General features: G+C 33.0%; 1 protein-coding gene across 2 annotated transcripts in view; it reads left to right on the forward strand.

Moving 5' to 3' along the window:
- Positions 1–18,876, forward strand: part of TFPI (tissue factor pathway inhibitor) — a 189,993-nt gene that overhangs the window by 77,546 nt on the left and 93,571 nt on the right. The window lies entirely within an intron of this gene.

Consider the following 18,876-nt stretch of genomic DNA (forward strand, 5'->3'; position numbering starts at 1 on the left):
TTGATTTTTAATTATTCAAGGAGCCTTACATAATCTTTTTTTTTTTTGTCTTTTTTTCAGAAAAAGAGATATGATTGCAAAGAGAAGTATTTTCCTTTTTTGTATGCTCCCCTTCATTTTGATCATGCATGCAAAATCTTATAAAAATCAGATGAAAGAAATTTCTAGTGTTGAGTATCTAACTTTTCTCTGCTTAACTAAAAAGTATGCATCTGCAAACTGTTTAATGGTGTCTGTTGTATGCTGAAAGTGTTATGAGAGTTTCTTCTTCAGTGTCTTGCTCTTTAGAGTAGATAATGCTTTCTTTGTTCTCCATATATAATAATTTTACTGGTACAAGATGTGTAAGTCATTCTGTAGTATGTACTTTCAGTCTTTTATTACGTAGCATTTTTTAATACAAATTAAAATTATCCCTTTTCCTTTCCTTTTCCCTTTCTCTTTCCCGCTCCACATGAATTTCTGTGTTTCATTTATTTGGGGAAAATAAGATATTCTAGCTATTTCCTTTCCTGAATTATCCAAAGCAGGCATTTCAGGGAGGAGCTGTGCTCTAAAATTAGTGGTGCAATATTGGTCCATTTCTTGAAAATATTTAAGATATTTTGTTGTATTCTACTCTGGCATGGAGACAATTACATTCAGTTGCCCACTTTGAGGCTTAATAAGTAATACTAAAAGCGTTGTTCAAAATGTATAGATACATACATACTATATATAGATATATAGTAGCAGATATATTTAAGGATAGTACTTAGAACAGATGGACTTTCAAAAAAATATATATTTTTTTTTTTAATTTATTTTTTTTTCCAAGAGTTGGATAAAACTCCATTGGAGTCAGGAGAATTTTCCTACATAACTCCTTGGGACATCAGGGTCAGGCCTTCACAGAACCACTTAATTTTCTTATATGCCAGGAAAATCTCAGAGGCACCTTGGTCTGCTTAGTTAGACTTTGGGAGCAAAGATAGTTCTCTAGTTTTGTAGTCAGATGTTTGTATAGGACACATGCTGCAGGTATTTACTGTTCTAGTGGGACATGCAAGTTATGTGACACTTACTCCATTCCAGGATATCAGTGCTTTCCACAATATGCATATATGTAGTTGATACTTTTCTAAAAATCTGATGATTGTGACATAGTAGGGGTACAGATTGGAAGTCTCTATTTCTGGCATTTCAGAATATGCCCATGACAGAGGGAAATGAGAAGGTCAGAGCCCTCAGGAGTCTTCTGCAGAAGAGTTGCTGAGAAGCTGTTTTGCTAGGTTGAGAGAAAGCGATGGAGCAGCAAGTTTTAGAAAGCAAAAGCACGAGAGCCTATAGTATTGCAATGCTCCTGTACAGCTTGGAAGCATCTGTACGTATCTAATATTCATGCCAGAAAATATTTGCAAGGATAGTTTCCTTAGAAAATATTTGGTGTAGGTAAGTTATACTGAAATTAGATCTGCCATCGATTGATGTTGTTTTTCCCCTCTCCACACAAGTAGTTTTTTTATTCCGACTTGAGAAAAGAAATGTTGGTTTCAGGGATTCAGTTGATGCTGGCACTAAAAGCTTACCATATGGCAAATCTGCTCACTGAATCACAGTTTACATCCCCTGCTACTGTACTCTCAAAATAGGTATTTTAAAAATTCAGTATTATGCTGTTATTTGTTTTGTATTTTATTGTATCACCATAGTAGTTTAAAAGAAGAGTCTGGCTGTAGATATGGCTTATAATTAATGAAAATTCTAATTAATTTTTTAGCAGCACTCAGTCTTCAAGCTGCGAAGCAGTCCTCAAGCCTTGTTCATTTTGGTACTAGTTAATGGTACTGGTCTTGAAGTACTAAACCTAAAAGTAGTAAGCAGCAAAGAATTAAGACTTGTATGAGTAAGTAGATCTAAATCACCCTCAGCCTGGATTAAACCAACATTGAAAACCACTGAAAGTGACTTATTCTTGGACAACAGGTTTTTTTTTACAGAAGGCAGGGAGTTTTCAAACTCTAGAGGCATGAAAGAGTGCTTATTATGAATACATAAAAAAAAAAAAAAAAAAAAAAAAAAGTAAGTAAAACATCTGTGTACACCAAATTATTTCAAAACTATTTATACTTAAGTAAATCTCTTATATCCATAAAATAAGCTGCTTGCTCCAAATCTCCCTCATGGAAATTCAGAGCTTCCACTGTTGCACTTCGGCCTCATCATTCTCAGGGAAGCCGAACTGGGGGGTCTGAAACTCAACCTTCTATTTAGTTTAAGAAACCAATGTGCAGTTATCACTGGATAGAAAAAGACAGGCCAGCAGAAAATCTCACCCTTCATTAGCAACATGTACAGAAATATTCGGTACAGTATGTTTCCTTAACAGAAAGGTTTTCCAAGACATGAAATTTAATAGGAGTGCTTTATTGTCTGTCAAGCTCACTGGCAGTATCTTAAAAAGTCAAATCTATTAAAATAGTTTTTATTTTTTTTTATATCATTTGGTTCCCATTGCTTCTAAAATGTATTGTTCCTTTATGGGTATTTTTTTCCTGTACATCAGTTAGATATAATATTAGGCACAGCAATATCAAAAAAAAAAAAAAAAAAAAAAAAAAAAAAAAAAAAAAAAAAAAAAAAAAAAAAAAAAAAGTGGGAGGGTATTTATGGCTATATGCATTCCTCTGAAAATATGAATAAATACTTAGGAAGTCTGCTAGGTGTGAGATGCAATATCAGCACTTGCAGGAAACTAATAATAGCTGCTTTATGATAAAACCTGAAAAATGACGGGGGGGGAAGCCTAAGTAATTATGTTCCAAATAATCAAGACAGATGTCAAATATGTCCTTTAATCAAAACCAAAAGTCACTGAAGAACATATATGGATAGAACTTAAACATCATTGTCAAATAATATTCATGTTAATACTGCTCACTTATATACCTGCCATTGAGGTTAAATTATGAAAAGCTTGTATGAATCCATAAAGCTGAATTATTTTTTAGCTTAAAGTTGAGGAGATGTGTACCTTTGTCAGGCAAATTGCTTATTTCAATTTGCTTGTTTCAAGCAGCAGAAAAAAAAAAAAAAAAAAAAAAGGGATTACATAGAATAGAGGAAAGGCTTAAAGGCTGAAAGTCATTTATTTCCACAGAAACTATGAGTGGTTATCACACAGCAATCTAGAAAGCAAGGATAGTTTGACAATAGGAAATTAACAAAACTGGAAAAACAAACAAACAAACAAAAACAGTGAATATAGAACTGAAAGTTAAATATTTATATAGAGCTGAAGTACAAATTTAACATGCAAGAGCATCAGTCAAACAGTTAGCAATGTGATGTGTATTTAAACAGGAAAAAACACAGAAAGGATTACAATAATAAACTAACACACACTGATTCATTTTATGCTTGTAAGCACTAATTAAATTTGTGTGAACAGCCTACTTGGGTATCATTATGCCCTAAATCATGAATTTGTGTTGTTGTTAAGATTACATGATCATTTCTAGATCCAACAGAATCTAAATAAAGGCTATGGTTCTTCTGTTCAAAGAAAACTAAATCCTCAAGGAGCCTCAGAATGAAGCTACCATTCTTAACTGGGTGAGTCTGAAACAGAACAGAAGTGACAGACTAACACTGAATAATTAAAGTTTTACTTAGAATTATAAGGATAAAATTAAGTAAAACAAATTACATTCCTTTGTTTGAGAAGTGACTTGGGTAGGTATGCTACACAATAAGGAATAGATAAAGGAATGAGAAGAGTAGAGGTTATCTGAAATAACCACCAGATTTCAACACAGCTCTCAGAGGACAACTGCAACCTGGTTCCTTTAGAATAGCAAAAGCTGATTGAGCATTCAAAGAAATGTGTTGGGTTTTACATCCACCAGCTGAGAGCACCACCTTTATCAAAGGCCAGCAGGACCCCCATTTTTTTTCTTGATAATTTTGCTCCTTAGCAAGTAAATATAATTGAACGCACACTTGGAATGAAACTTAAGCCTAAATTTTTATTGATTTTTTTTTTTTTTTCTGTCCTGCATTTATTCAGTGCTAGAGAAGTTTTAGACCAGAAATGCTTAAATAAAGAGAATTTACACTTCCGGGTAGTTTAGCAGGAAATGGTGGTATGTGTTCATGCTACTGCCCTGTTGATTAAACATGTTTTCAGAAAGATGAAAAAACTCCCCAAGAATATCTACTAAAGGGTACCTCAGTAGAACTGTTGCCAACAGCAGACGCTAAAGCCATCAAGTGTGAAATGAAAATTAGGAAGTCATTGGACATTGATTTGAATTAACTCATAATGACCTGGTTTACGTTTCTGGCCTCTGGAAAGATGATTAGAACATAAAAACAACTTTCTGTGAAGGACATTGAACTATTAGTGAGCTAGTCATCAGAACATGAGCCATAAATGTCTTTGGTTAAGGTCTCTAGAAAACATTCTGCTAAGATGCTTCAATAAACACTGGAATGGGATGAAAAGACCAGAAGAGTCTAAAATGTAAATGTTTCTATTCTAGAAGAAAGCACAGGGGCATAAATGAATCAAAAGAATTAAGCAGCTTTCAAGAGTGTAGCTTAATTATTAACACAAGAAAGAAAGCAGCATATGGTATTGTGATTTGTTTGGGTTTGGCCCCTCTGCAAAACAACTGAAGGTCAAGTTGTAAGAGAAATGCAAGGAAATTCAGTGTTTTTCCACTTGAAGTGTCTTGGATGACCCATATAGACAGTTTTGTTATAAAGAGAGATTTAACAGTTTGTATCTTCTGATGATCTGTTACATGATTCTAGTTGACAGAACCTTTTTTTTTTTTTGAAAAATACATTGTGAGAAATGAAATGTTAAACCTGAAAATAGATCAATTCTATGCTCCTAGAAATACCTTCAAGATTTAAAAAGAAGATTGGGATTTATTTCAATTTATGGGCTCCTCCTTTTTTCAGTTTCATTACCCTTTCCCTTTCACTTTCCATCCCCATTTTTAGCAAAATAATATTAATAATAATAATAATAATAATAATATAAATACTTTTGGGAAAGATGTCTATGTTGGATTCTTCTTTTTCCCTTGTACTGTAGGTGTAACGAGGTGTAATGCTCTTAAGAAATGGAAATGCAACAAAATATTGAAATAAACATATGATGCTAATCGTTTAAATGGTTGTGAGGCTAGTTTCTTGCATGCACTATCACTTGGATTTGTAGTCTCTGATTGAGGGATGGGAGATTTGATATATATCATATATATGCCTTTTAGAATTTCATACAGGTGCTTAACTCTGGGTTATATCAGTGGTTTTTAATGTTTTGTGTTTTTGTTTTGTTTTTGATAAAGTCTGCATGTTCTATGAAAAAACTCAGTAAATATTTTTAAAATTGTTAAAAGCTTTTTAAAATAATTCCATAATATTGTGAAGAAAAGGTTTTATAGTGTCTGAGCTGTAATGTACTGTAAATACAAAAAATAATAGCTTTTAAGAGCATGGAAAATTCTGTTCTAAAGGAGTTTTACATTTAGATATTTGGTATTGAACATGCTGTCAGTTGACAAAGTCTTTATTTGAGAGAAGAAATGTTTGAAACTGATAGCCAAGAACTCTCTAATTGACCTCTGCTAATTATAATATTGATTTAACATGCTCTTCATTCTACTCATGTCTTATTCATGAATTTGATGGTGGGGAAAAAAAGTCTTCAGTGTAAATCTCTTATTGAATGACAACCACTGAAAACTTACTCTTTGTGTCTGATTATTACAGCAGAATAAGAGGTATGGATAGTAAAAGATACCAATTTTAGCTGTTCTAGGATATGGTCTTGCCTTTCCAACAGGGTGTAGTTAGTTTGACATTTAGGAATTTATTAACATTTAGGAATTTATGTCATCCCAGTATTAAAAATACATGTTTCAGTGTGTGAAATCTAATAAAAACCCCTCAGTTGACCACAGTTGGAGATTCTATTCCTGTGTAGTATATCCCGGAAGATCTTCTGAAAAAAAGTTGCATCTGGCCTGCAGTGTTCCCAGTCTCAGCCTCTAGTGAAAGAGATGTAAAAATACACCATTAATGTAGTTTCATTCTATAATTTTACATCAAATCACTCTCTCTTGTGATCATGGTGTCTTTGATTGTCTAAACAATGTTTTGGGGCTTAGTAGTTATAAAAAGTACCAGGTTTCAAGTGATGGAGAATTTTTATTAGCAGAGACATTATGTTAAACATAATGAGGTCTGAGCTCCCAATTTGCTCTTAGCACTTGTGGGTAGAATGGCAAGGAATAGGTAAATTGTAAGTTAGAAGGTGGTATAAAGTAAATGTTCAAAATCTGGACTTAGAATTTTTATTTATTTATTTATTTATTTATTTATTTATTTTATTGTGGGGTTGTTTCTCATGGATTTCCTCTCTAGGTTCAAATTATGACTTAAGATATCTAGGAGAAGTTGACAAATTTCTTCAACAGAAGGCAAATGTGATTTAACTGTATGGTACATCAGTTGTCTTAACTTAAATTGCTGTTGCGGGATATATAAACTAAACCAGAATCATTTTGCATAATCATGGTGCTTTTGTGTTTTCCACAGCATGCCTGATCTGTGGATGTTGTCAGATTGATGAGCAAGTAAATGATGTGCAAGTAAATTTTGTCTTTTCCACCTAGATGGTGCATCAAATGTCTATAGAGATTAAGATATCAGAAACTGTTTTGGGAAAATCTGTCCTAAGATTAAAATATCTTTGAAAAAAGTCATCATTTCAAAGTCCATTTCACTTACACAAATATCTCTGAAAAGTACACTCCTCTCCAAACAAATGAAAATATATATATATATATATATATGTTATATGCTTTATAAATATAGGTAGAATATACATGTGTGTATCAATATATAGTGGTATAACTTTATAAGGTGGGGTATGGGATTCTCTGTGTGCTAGTCTCAAACTAAGATTTATTAGTAGTACTGTTGGAAAAATGAATTCTCTTAAAACAGAGAAATTTATGAAAAAGACTATACAAAAATAAAAGATTTGAAGAGTTCTCCCTGATGCCTAATGTGGCTTTTCAGGGCATGTCTTTTCCTTCAGATTTTTTCTCTGTTTAACAACTTTTTAATTGCTTCCTGGATTACAGTAAATATTCAAATCCCTAGGAAAAATATCTCTGCTTCTTGCTCTTCTCAGAATTTCCAGAATCAGCCTTTGCTGCTCTAGGGACCTATCAAAAACTTAGTGAGATTCTGATCTTTCAAAGATGAAATGTGCAACAGTTTTTAAAAAGGTATTCTGTATAATCCCCCCAGTTCTCTTTTTGTTCATATTTTCTCTCTAGAAAGCCAATATAATAGGTTCAACTGTTTCTAATTAGTTTCACTTTCAGATGTTAATTAAGTAACAGAAGATTGCAAAATATAAGAAATGAACACCATCATAGACACATCTTCTATTGGTAGTTTGCATCCGATTTCCCACAGTATCTCTTAGTAAATGCACCCATGCTTCCATCTGAAGTTATTATAGCAAAAATCTAAATAGGGACAAAACTTTAATAACATACCTTAAAGAGAATATTTTGGAAAGGCACATTTTCAAAATTGGTCTTCCATATTAGTGCAGTGACAGTGGGTGGCAGGGGAGAGGAAGGAGAGGAGACATTTTGGTTTGAGAGCAGCAGAACTGTCAACTCCTGGTAGCTCACTGTAGAACATGATGGACCTAAAGAAATTTGTGGAATTCTCCTGTATGTCATATGACATTTATTTGCTTGCAAAAGCTTCTTTAGGTAACCTCCACAGATGTTTATTTTAAAAATACATGTGCAATGTTTTCTTTCGTTGTAATTCTGACAGAATTGCATTTAGAAGTCAGAAGCAAAAGATCAGAAACAATAGCAATGCCAAGAATCTTTTTTTTTTTTTTTTTTTTTTTTTTGACTGACAGACACACTAGTTTATTTTTAGAAGTTTTGTTTGTTTGTTTGTTTGTTAGTTAGTTTGTTTTTACTCTGACAAATCTGGAACAAAAACTGAAGATAGTCTATGAAATGAGATCTAGGACGTAAATAGGAAAATAGTAAAATTTAAACTTGTTACTTCTCAGAGTGAAATATTTTGTGCATTCTAACTGATTTTGTCTTGGGAATCCAAGTGGTATCTAAAGTATTCAACAACAAAGCTGTTAAAAAGGACATCAGAATGAAAAATTACCTTCTATGCAGAAGCTAAGACTGGTTCAATTTTAAGAAAAGCTACCTGTTAAATTGAATTAGCTGCACGTTCTTTGCAAAATAGACGATTTCAGCCAGAAAAGCATTTGGCCACAGTATCAGGTGCATTATATTACAAATAGTTATTGGCTTCTCATAGAGATGTGAGACGCACTGGTTCAATATGAAATGACAAAGATGTCACTATGAAGACAGAGTTTTGCAGAATGGTTAAGGCTCCTGATCTGTCAGTGGGACTATTCCATTATACGTCAATATAAAGTAGACTTTCTTTATTTTACATCGAATTGACCTGTTATATCAACATCTCTATTATCTTTCAAGTCTCAGGAGAAGCTGTTTGTGTTCTTTAAAGGACATCTTAGCTACGCAGTTCCCATGGAAGGTTTCATGTTTTGTAAAGGGAATTTTTCTATTTAATAAAATACAGCAACGCTTCTGAAAATTAAGGAAAAGTTTCCTTCTTCTTAGATTGGTTTAATATACTGTCTTTATCCTGAAGCAGGGAAAAAGAGGGGCTCTTCAGTCCCTAACATCTCTTCATAATTTCTTGCCCATGTAGGTTGTCTTTTTTTTTTTTTTTTTTTTTTTAATAACAACAGTCAGATTAAATGCAGATGTAGCACAAGAGCTGTAAAAATGCTTTCTTTTGGAAGAAAACAAAGTCCCAAAGTGAAATTCTGTTGCATCATTACTATGATGCAAAACTGTCATCATTACTATGATGAAAAACTGTTCCATCATTACTATGTGAACAATTTCTTACTTAGCAGTTTTTTGTTTGGTTGTTGTTTTTTGTGTGTGTGTGTGTGTGGGGGGGGGGGTTGGTTTAGTTTTTTTCTGATGTCTCATGTCTAAAGGAAAGACAAGTGACGAACAGTCAAATGTAGCTCACCATTGTTAACTGAGTGTTGGTTGGTTTATTCCTCTGTATTCATTCAAAAATATCTATGGTCCAAAAAGCTTTGCAAAATTTCATCATGAATGATGATAATTTTTGTGACGGACAATAAGGTGATATTCTTATATTATTTTACTTTGTTTTGTTTTGCTTTGCTTTGTTTGAAGGAGTGCATTTTACATCTTTCTAATTTTTCTGTTTTAAACTCACTCAATGACTCAGTCAAGAAATTTAATGTGAGTGACTGGCAACTGCTATGAGTGACACCTAGCAAGTATTTGTAGTGGGAGCATAACATTGGTAACAACACATCTTGTATTATAGGTAAGGAGGGGGTGTGAAGGAACCCTTCAAGGTAAATGTTGCAATCCTAAATGGAAGAAAGGATATTAGGAAAAAAAAAAAAACACAGCCTACAGAAAACAGTGGAATTTATGTCCCAAAAGGCTGTATCTTGAAGGTGAGGGACCATCAGATTAAACTAATAATAATTGTCAAAAGAAAAACACAATTATACTTTAGGAGGGAAATTAAAACTGATACAAATGGTCCTTTAGTCATAAAATAAAATAGGATCTTTATGCTTTGACAATGAAGATGAGATTAGAGCTGATCAAGATATTACCCCTGAACTGAAGGAATACATTAGCTAAGTTTTCAGTAAGAGTGATAAGGTGAAGCATGAGGATGGAAACAAGATAACTAGTGGAAATGGAAATAACCATATCTGAAGAAAACGGAAATTAATTCAGTCAGTAAGTATGAAGGGAAGATAGACAATTTCCATTCCAGAAGACAGAAATTACAGTGAAGTTGCACTTCATCAAAAAAAAAAAAAAAATCAAATAGGACATGGTTTTATATGATAGGGAGGTAACAAATGTAACAAATGTACTTATTTTAAGAATCAGAACTGAGGTAGGAACCTATTAATCTGTTGTTTTGACTTAAAAACAACACTCATGGAAACAAATATTTAAATGCTTTGAGGGAAAGGGGAAAATAGGATAATTTAAGCCCTTATTGTTTGTATACAGAATAGAAAAGAAATTTAAAAAGTAAGAGACCCATGCTAGAAGGTTGACCTGCATTTTCCAGATGAGACTATGACTCTTACATCTACTATCATCAGCATGTAATGTCTTAGAAAATATTTCATGATCTAAGTAATGCATTCTTTCATGCACACATTCTCCTTGAGGCAATTATTCCTATGTCTTTTAAACTATTTTAGACTAAAAAAGAAATAGGGAATTATACATTACACCTTTTTGTTTTATAGAGACTATTATTCATTCACTTTTTCTCAGAAATTAAGGGTTATCTAGTTAGAACAAAATAAAATGTTTGCTTAGCAGTTTTATCTATGTAATTCTCTGCTTACAGAGCTTCATGCTATCCAAGTTCTTTGACATATTTGGTGTCCTACTTTGACGTATATGGTATCAAACACATGGAGAGTGCTATGTCTCCCACCATATGAATACTTCCCTTAGGTTTTGCAGTGCATCTCAATCCAGAGCTATTCATTTAACCATAATATTTGCTTTAAGCTGTTGCTAAGAAGCTTAAACATGTGCTACTGCAGTGAAACATTTTCAGTTGACCTTAAAGTGCATCTATCTTTAAAATTTGCTTTTTGAAAGATGTCATATTTTATCTCTAACTGTAAACAGTGATAATGTAGTTCAAAGACAACCTAATCTTGAAACTGTAAAACTTATGAACGTACATCTCCACTGCACCATGCAAAGCTCAGACTGTGATGGGGACACCACCTGTGCATAGATTAATGATATTGTGGTATTGCTTTAGAACTGTCAATTTACTCAAAGGTGGATTCATAAAGGCCTATAACTGAGATATGGCAGAATTTAATATTTAATTCCAATGAATACTGTAAACTAGCAGCAAAGCAATGTCTATTAAGTTAGACTCATTGCAGAATAGCGCTGCCATACACTTTCACTATATTCACAACACTTGTATTCATTTCAGCTTTCTACTCAATTTTATTACCCTTTGGCACCTGCTGTTTTTCAAACAAAAATTTGTTGTGAAGTAATCCATGTCCTCCTGAGTACTGTCTTTCTCTCTATTCTTCCCCCTCCACAGTTGCACAACTTTTCACTCCTCTCTGTGTTTAGAGATTTTCTAAAACTGCTGAAAAGCACTGCTGGAAGTGGGGAGAACTGATTAGCACAATCTTTCTAATGGTGATGTGACTGGGGAATCTATGTAATTTCAAGACAGGGATGTGATCATACACATGTTAGGGAGAATCAAGCTGATGTGGCTACAAAAATTACAACTGCAATTGCAGCTGTTTATTTGGTGTCTTGCTGTTGTTTTCTAACATGGTGAAGATTAACTTTAAAAATCCTTAAATTAAATAAAAAATCTCTGACAAAATGAGTGCTGTATCATCACCTCTTAGTTCATAAAGGTAGATGAGTATTCAAACATTCATTTGTGCTCCCTTTAAATTACTATGATGTGTTACTTTTTCATTAATGACAATGCAGTTATTTAAATTTGAAGTCAGGTTCATGACTCCATTTCAGAGGAGAATGTTAACATTGAAAAAAATCAATACATAATCAAGATTATACAATCCCCCTATACCAACCTTCTGATGAAAATGCAATAGGAGATGGTAATTGTGTTGATTAGCAGTGTTCACAGACTGTGACTGCAGAAAGTGTGTGCAAAGGATGAAGAAACCATACACATGGTGGAGGACCAAGCAATTAAAAACTGGATGTTTGTTTTTCATTTCATCCTGAAACAAAACCAAATTTACACTTCACTGATTTCTTTTTAACAGATAGGAACCAAGTGAGAAACATTAGTTTATCTTTTGTTTCCTAAAATTTAGGTACAGAGGGACAAATAACCAAGGTGTTCACTGTATCTCTATAAAAAATCATACCAGTAAGATATGTTTTCCCTTAGTCATTTACATATGATTAATATTTTCAGTGCCTAAACAGCAGGGGGGGCAAAATGGACCCTTCAAATATTATATATCAAAATATGTACTAACTTATAGATAATCAAGTTGGAATGGCAATAATGACTGGACAATTCTAGATATATCATAAAAATTGGAAAAAAGTTGTTTTGTATTTTGCTCATTCCATTCCTCCTTGCCACCTAAATGCCAGAATTCTGCTGGTATAGATCAGTATAACTCTATGGATGACTGTGAATCCAAATGTATGTTCATCAGCCTCACATGGAAAGTATCATCAGATATGTTCCTGAATTTTCTAGATAATTTGCTACAGTCCTCATGCCAAAATTATGTTTATTGGAAAGTAAAGCAAAATAGCCCAAATATCAGTATTGTTTTTTTGCAAACTGGAAGAATAAGGAAAAGTTATTAAACCTATAGATGTTAATAGATGTAGTAGTAACATTCTTCCTGAACAATATGATTAAAAAATAATAAGAATTTAATGTCAGTTGCCTGTTTGACTATCATGAAAAATAGTATCAGGTTAAGAGACCTTGCCACCGTGCTTATGAGTGCTTGCAGAGTGGTTATGGCACTACCCAATGTTATGCATTTGTTTTAAAAAAATATGCCAAACAGATAAATATTTATATTTATGCTTTGGAGAAACATGGCTGGAATGTTCTTACATTATTTCTTATTATTTCTGTATTTATTACAAGTGAATATTAAAAAATAGAATAAATAAAAATTACTATATATTGAGGGGAGGGACTAGGATGTTAACTTCTGGTATACAACATTCAAATCCATCCATGCTGCAAGAGACCACATTAGATTTTGTGTAGGCTAGTGGTTTGTTTTTGTTGTTGTTGTTGTTGTTGTTGTTTGCTTTTGCTGTTGTTTTGGAGATTTGTAGAATTAAAATCCATTAATTCTTCTAACAGTATTTAGACACAGCTTTCTGAGCTGTATTCAAGCTATATCATAACAAAGATATATTAAAGAGGCTGAGTAAACATCTAAATAAAGTAGGAAACTCTGAGCTTTGTTTGTTACAAAGCCTACTGACTTAAGGCTTTTTATATTCTTACAGTGGCTTTTTCTGCTAGGAAATAGTCTGATTTCATCATGGAAAAACAACACACAAAGTCTTAGCTACTATATGCGTGTTCCAAGCATGACAAATTGGATTAAACACAGTCATACATGGTGTTATGAATCAGTCCCCAAACACCTTCAATTTATAATGTTAAAGTCTACTTTCAATTTGAGCAATATAGTATTTTTTCAATATTTATAGTTTGAAAAAGGAAATAAAAGGTTGTAGTCTGATATGTTTCTGTGAATCCCAAGAAAAACTGCAGAAAGAATAAAAACAAGGGTAAAGCCAATATAATGAAGTGTTTAGGGGTGTGTTATAAAAGTAATAAACTTTCCTTTAACCACATTGTGCCATTTTCTCTCTCTCCATAACTGTGTAGGTTAGGTGGCAAATATTTGCTGATTCATTTGATGATTCTTGTGGCTTAAAATGTGAATTTAGTTACTTTTTCTCACACAAAACACCACAGGTCACCAGCATGACTAAATTAACTTAGAGCAGAACTACTCAAACTTTTTTATATGTGAACAAAATACTTATATTATCTGTCAGCAAAAGAATCGTGTATTGTTCCTGTGAAATAGCCAAAGAAAAAGGAAGATGTGGAGTGTTGAATTAATGAGTACATCCATAGATATAGCTTTGTTTTATGACATATCTGAGCATGCAGGGAAAAACTCTTACAAATAATCTCTTAAATCTTAATATGTTAAGGTTATCAGGTATTACTGATTTTTATTATTTTTTTTTTTTGGGGGGGGGGGATGGGGGGTGGAGAATTTTTCCTTTTATTCCCTTTTTTATTCCCTTGTTTATTCCCTTTTTATTACTTTTTTTTTTTTTTTTTTTTTTTTTTTTTTTTTTTTTGTATCAGAGTTATCAGTAACTAATATCTCTTTAAAGAAACAGTGAGAGATTGGGAAACTTTTTTGCTTTTTTAAAAATCTTTTTTTTTGTTTGTTTTTTTCTCAAGGAGAACTAGTTTAAAATTTTCTTATCTTTTCACTGATGAGATTTATTGATTTGCCTCACTGGTCCTGCTTTCACATCAATTACACTGAAAACTTCATGTGTTGAGTACCACTGAAAATCAGTCTATGAGCTACCTAGTACTGAAAGCATTAGACCTTACTCAGGAACTTTTTGTTTCAAAGGTATTCTTTGTGCTGTATGTGTAAGAAATCATATTTGGAGCCATGGAGTGGAAATGAAAAGCTGCAAAGCTTTGACCTGCTTTGATTAAAAAATTAAAAAATAAATAAAAAAAAAATATAGAGAGCTTTGCTCGTTTTCTTCCTAAAGCTCTTATCAGCCCTCAAAGCTTTAAATCTACCTGAAGCCACTAAAAAAAAAACAATATCTTTCAGGTTTTGCAATCAACCTTGAGATTTAGTGCAACTTGGAAAGTATCCCATAGGGAGGATATTCTGTAATAATTCTTTAGTGATCTGCCACTAGGTATTTGCCAGTTCTCCAAGGTATTCCACGATGAACAACACAAACTGAGAAAATACATGCACAAAAGCAGCACAGACACTGGTTCCTGGTTACCTTACAAGGAATGAATAGTCATGTTTTTTGTTTAATTTGACAAGTGGTTGGTTTTCAGAAGGTTGGCTTTGTTTGTTTGTTGGTTTGTTTCATTTCTTTGTTCTAGTTTGTCTAGGAATGTACCGGAGGTTTCGTATTCATTGTGGGAAGATATCCCCCACAAAATCTTTTAGATGTTATGCAGCATTTGACAAAAAGCATGGTCAAAATTATGCCTGAGATTCAAACTCTGTTGGACAAACCCGCTCTGTTTCTTTTGCACTGGGCTTGCATCTGACCTAGCTTCCTCTTGCTTGCTGATTTATCTGATTGCTATGTCACAATGTGGCCATAATGTAGTTAGACTAATCAAAAAATTGGGACCATTAGTTTTGTTTACCACACAGCAATAGAGCCATAAAAACAATCTTGCCCTCTGTATTGCAGTGAGTTCCCAGCACAGAGCAAGATCTACAATTTTGTCAAAAGGTTGAATGTCTAACTGAAAGTGATGGACAGTACAGAGAACCTTTCCAAGGTATCTCTTATCTGTGGCCTGAAGTAGACTGTAAGTACAGATTCAGACACTTTTATTCTGAAGAATTATTAGCTTTTTTCTTGAGTATAGCTATTTGTTTGGAATGTGACTGCACATACATTAAACCTGACACCAAATAACACATGCCAGTTTCAGGTTCCTGATGATTTTTAACAGCCATCAGAAACTCAGAGCTAGGGGATAGGTAGCAAATGATAGCTATTGCTATCAAATGATAGCAATTATTCCATTGTGAGGCATTTCTGATTCAGTGTGATGAAAATAACATGAAATTAAGTTCTTCTCTCATTTTCATCTTTCTGAACTGTTTGACCAACCGCAGATATATATCAGAAAATTGCACTCAGGAGATAAGGAACGAGTACAACAGAGGGACATCCCAGCTGTTCCTTAGAAAAGAAGATCGGGGCAGAGGTGTTTACTTGTAAGGTATTATTGTAAAAAACCTTAAGGATTTTTCTTAGCTGTTGAAGTTGCAGAAAAGGAGCTTAGATTTGAGCCCATCTAAGGTCAAAAGTGTCAATTTTGTGGGCTGTACTTGCAAATAGTCTCATTTTCCAACTTGAAGTTTGGTGAATAACTCTGTCTTTACTCTGCTCAGTTCATGCTTTTAATCTTTCTGTTAAAATGCTATGTGGAAAGGCTGTGATTTTTCAGCAAAACTGCTTGGAATAGAAACCTGATATTCCAAGTGGAAAGGAGGATATTTTTAAGCTAATTAGTGTATTTTATTTTTTTTTTGGTGAATTAGTTCAGACTGACTTTACTATATGTGGTACAGTTAACCACAGAACTTTCAAGAAGTATTTTGCACCACTGTCACAAACTATAGCTGTACACGGGCATTTAAACTTTCCAAAACACATACAAATTCTTCCATATGCTTATGCTGTATAGCAAACATTTTTTATCTCCATTACAAATGTGTGACTTTTATGACTTCTACGAAAGCTGCTAAAACATATCTGGGAGAAAAATCTGCTCTTTAAAATGGAAAAAAAAAAATGTGAAGGGCTTTGAAAGCTTAAATGCAGCACTAAGTCATCCAACTTGCCTGCATGTCCTATTTTGTGAGAAAAGTGAGTAAAGATAGACCAATATAAACATAAAAATTGGATTTCTCATTTATTTCATGCAAAAAGATTGCAGAATCATTTCCAAAAGCAATGTGGGCATAATCCTGTCTATCATTTGCTGCCAAAGTGAGAGACTTCAGGGAAAAATTCACTTGCACACAAAGCAGGGCTGAATCATATAATTTTACTATAAAAAACAGTGGATTTAATCTTTGTATATAAATGGTTAAAGTTAAGTAGCTTTGCAGAGTTATGACCAATATAAAATGGATCATTTTCCCAATTAACTTTAAGAGCGAACACTGATAATAATTATAAAATTTAGAGGAGCAAAAAAATCAGTATAGTCCCCACAGAGTTCTAGAGGTGAGAGGGTCATGGCAGCAGAGATTCTGGCATTTGAAGTGGTATATGTTTTGCTTATATTGAAGTAATTTTAAAACAATCCATGCCTCCTTCGTAAAACTTTTTTTTTTTTTTTTTTTGTCCAGTTTAAGTGATTGGAAGTGAACAACAAATTTTGAGACAAAGGGTTTTTTGTTTTTTGTTTTTTTTTTTTTTTAATTTTAAATTTTATTATATGCTACAAATAGTATGTTTTCTGTGTATAGGTGTTTGTCTATATTATGTAGGTAAAAAATGCAAATTATTTGTATTTTGTCATTTTTTTTAGGTTTGAATTCATGTGCAAATCTTAATCTCAGAAGGCTGTGTATTGTTCTGTGTGCTTAGACTAGACTTGGACACACATTCTTACTAGCTTCATGGGAAAAGTCCAACTTAAAAGTGGGAGCTGGCTCACACACCAAACCTTGATCTTCAGACTGACAGTGTGAACACAACCTTTTGTAACCTCCTGAAAAGGCTGTTTTCACAATCACAGGAAAGAATAATGAGAGCACATTGGAGTATTTTTATTATATTTTTCTAGTCCAACTCCCACTTTAGTAAACAGCATTATTCCTTTGTGAATTGATGGAAGGATTTTTTTTTCCTTTCAGATTTTTTTTCTTGTCTGAACAGTGTGTGAGTACTGTTCTCTGACTCTTAACTGAAGATATGTTCCTTTTTTTTTTGTTTTAACTCTAATACCATTTTCAGATAAAGTGGAATGAATGCTATATCTGCCTATGTAGCAGCAAATACATTTACAAATATTATAGGCTGATACTTTTCCAGAAATAACATAAATCTATTGGGAAAGCAGTTGCTGTATTGATACATGGGTGAATTTAATGTATTCATATTGTATTTTTGTTATATTCACCAATAGTCTTGGTCCCTGTTCTTCCTCTGCATTTTTCAGTTTATTCCCATAGTAGAATCTTATGTGTTGTTTAAGGTGTTTTGTTGTTATCGTGGTGGCGGTTTTGTTTTGTTTTACTTTAATATGTCCTATCTGTAGTTCACCTGGTGTAATATCTCTTTATAGCAGAATCAATTTAATTTTTTATACATTTTGCAGCTCTTGTGCCAGAGAAGAATCCAATTTTCTCTGAAATGTATAGATTATGGCATGACTAGGTGAAATTACAGGCTAAACTTGTGACTGCTTTAAAGCAAATAAACAAAGCTGGAAAATGCATAAGATTTATAAGATTGTCACATGGTTGTGACAATGTGTCAGTTCAGTTTGGACTTTAAGTACTCATAATGATGTGTGTCGCAGGTTAAACTGACCTCTTGCAGTTTAATTCAGGATTTTATTTTATTTTATTTTATTTTATTTTATTTTATTTTATTTTATTTTATTTTATTTTATTCCTTCTACTCTATGTTTCCCAGGACTACACAAACAGTTTGCATATACTAATACTTAAAATGCTAATATTAGATATTTCTCTGAGCCCCCAAAATTAGACAGTTATTTAATTGGCACATACATAGAGTCTGTACCAACTATGCTCTGACATGCCTGTAAGTCAACGTGTAGCTGTACCTGCAGAGATCACTTACTACTCTGAGGCTTTGTGCTGCAGCATCATTTTAATGCTATAAGTTACATTGTGGGAATTAGAAGGGAAAACATAAATCAAGTTACAGTAATAGAAAAGCTACATTTAAAAAAAAAAAAAAAAAAAAAAAAGGTGTGTGGGGGGGCTATCAGTTTATCTGTTTAGTCTCTGATTTATTTATTTTTTTTCTCTGGTAATCAGAGGAATTTATGTGCTGTTTGTATTTCCACTGCTTTTAGTACACATAGTGCAGTCATGATTCAAGGCATTGATTCACTAATGTTATTCAAAGTCAGATGCATTGGAAGCATTCAAGTTTCTTTTCAGTTTAGTTGTTTTGTTTGTTTTGTTTTGTGTTGCAAACAGCTGTTTGAGTTGACACAACAGAAATATGTGGATAAAAATAAAGGAAGTACATGAAAGACTTCTATCATTATGCTTTCAGAGTCTAATTGGCTGAAGTTGGATACAAAAGCTATTCTTCTCTTAGAAGAAACAAAGTTAATTCAAAAGGGCTATGCTGACTGCAGCTTTGCTTCTTCATGAGTTGGTTG

Source organism: Aythya ferina (assembly GCF_964211825.1).
Source record: "Aythya ferina genome assembly, chromosome: 6".
NCBI classification, from domain to species: Eukaryota; Metazoa; Chordata; class Aves; order Anseriformes; family Anatidae; genus Aythya; species Aythya ferina.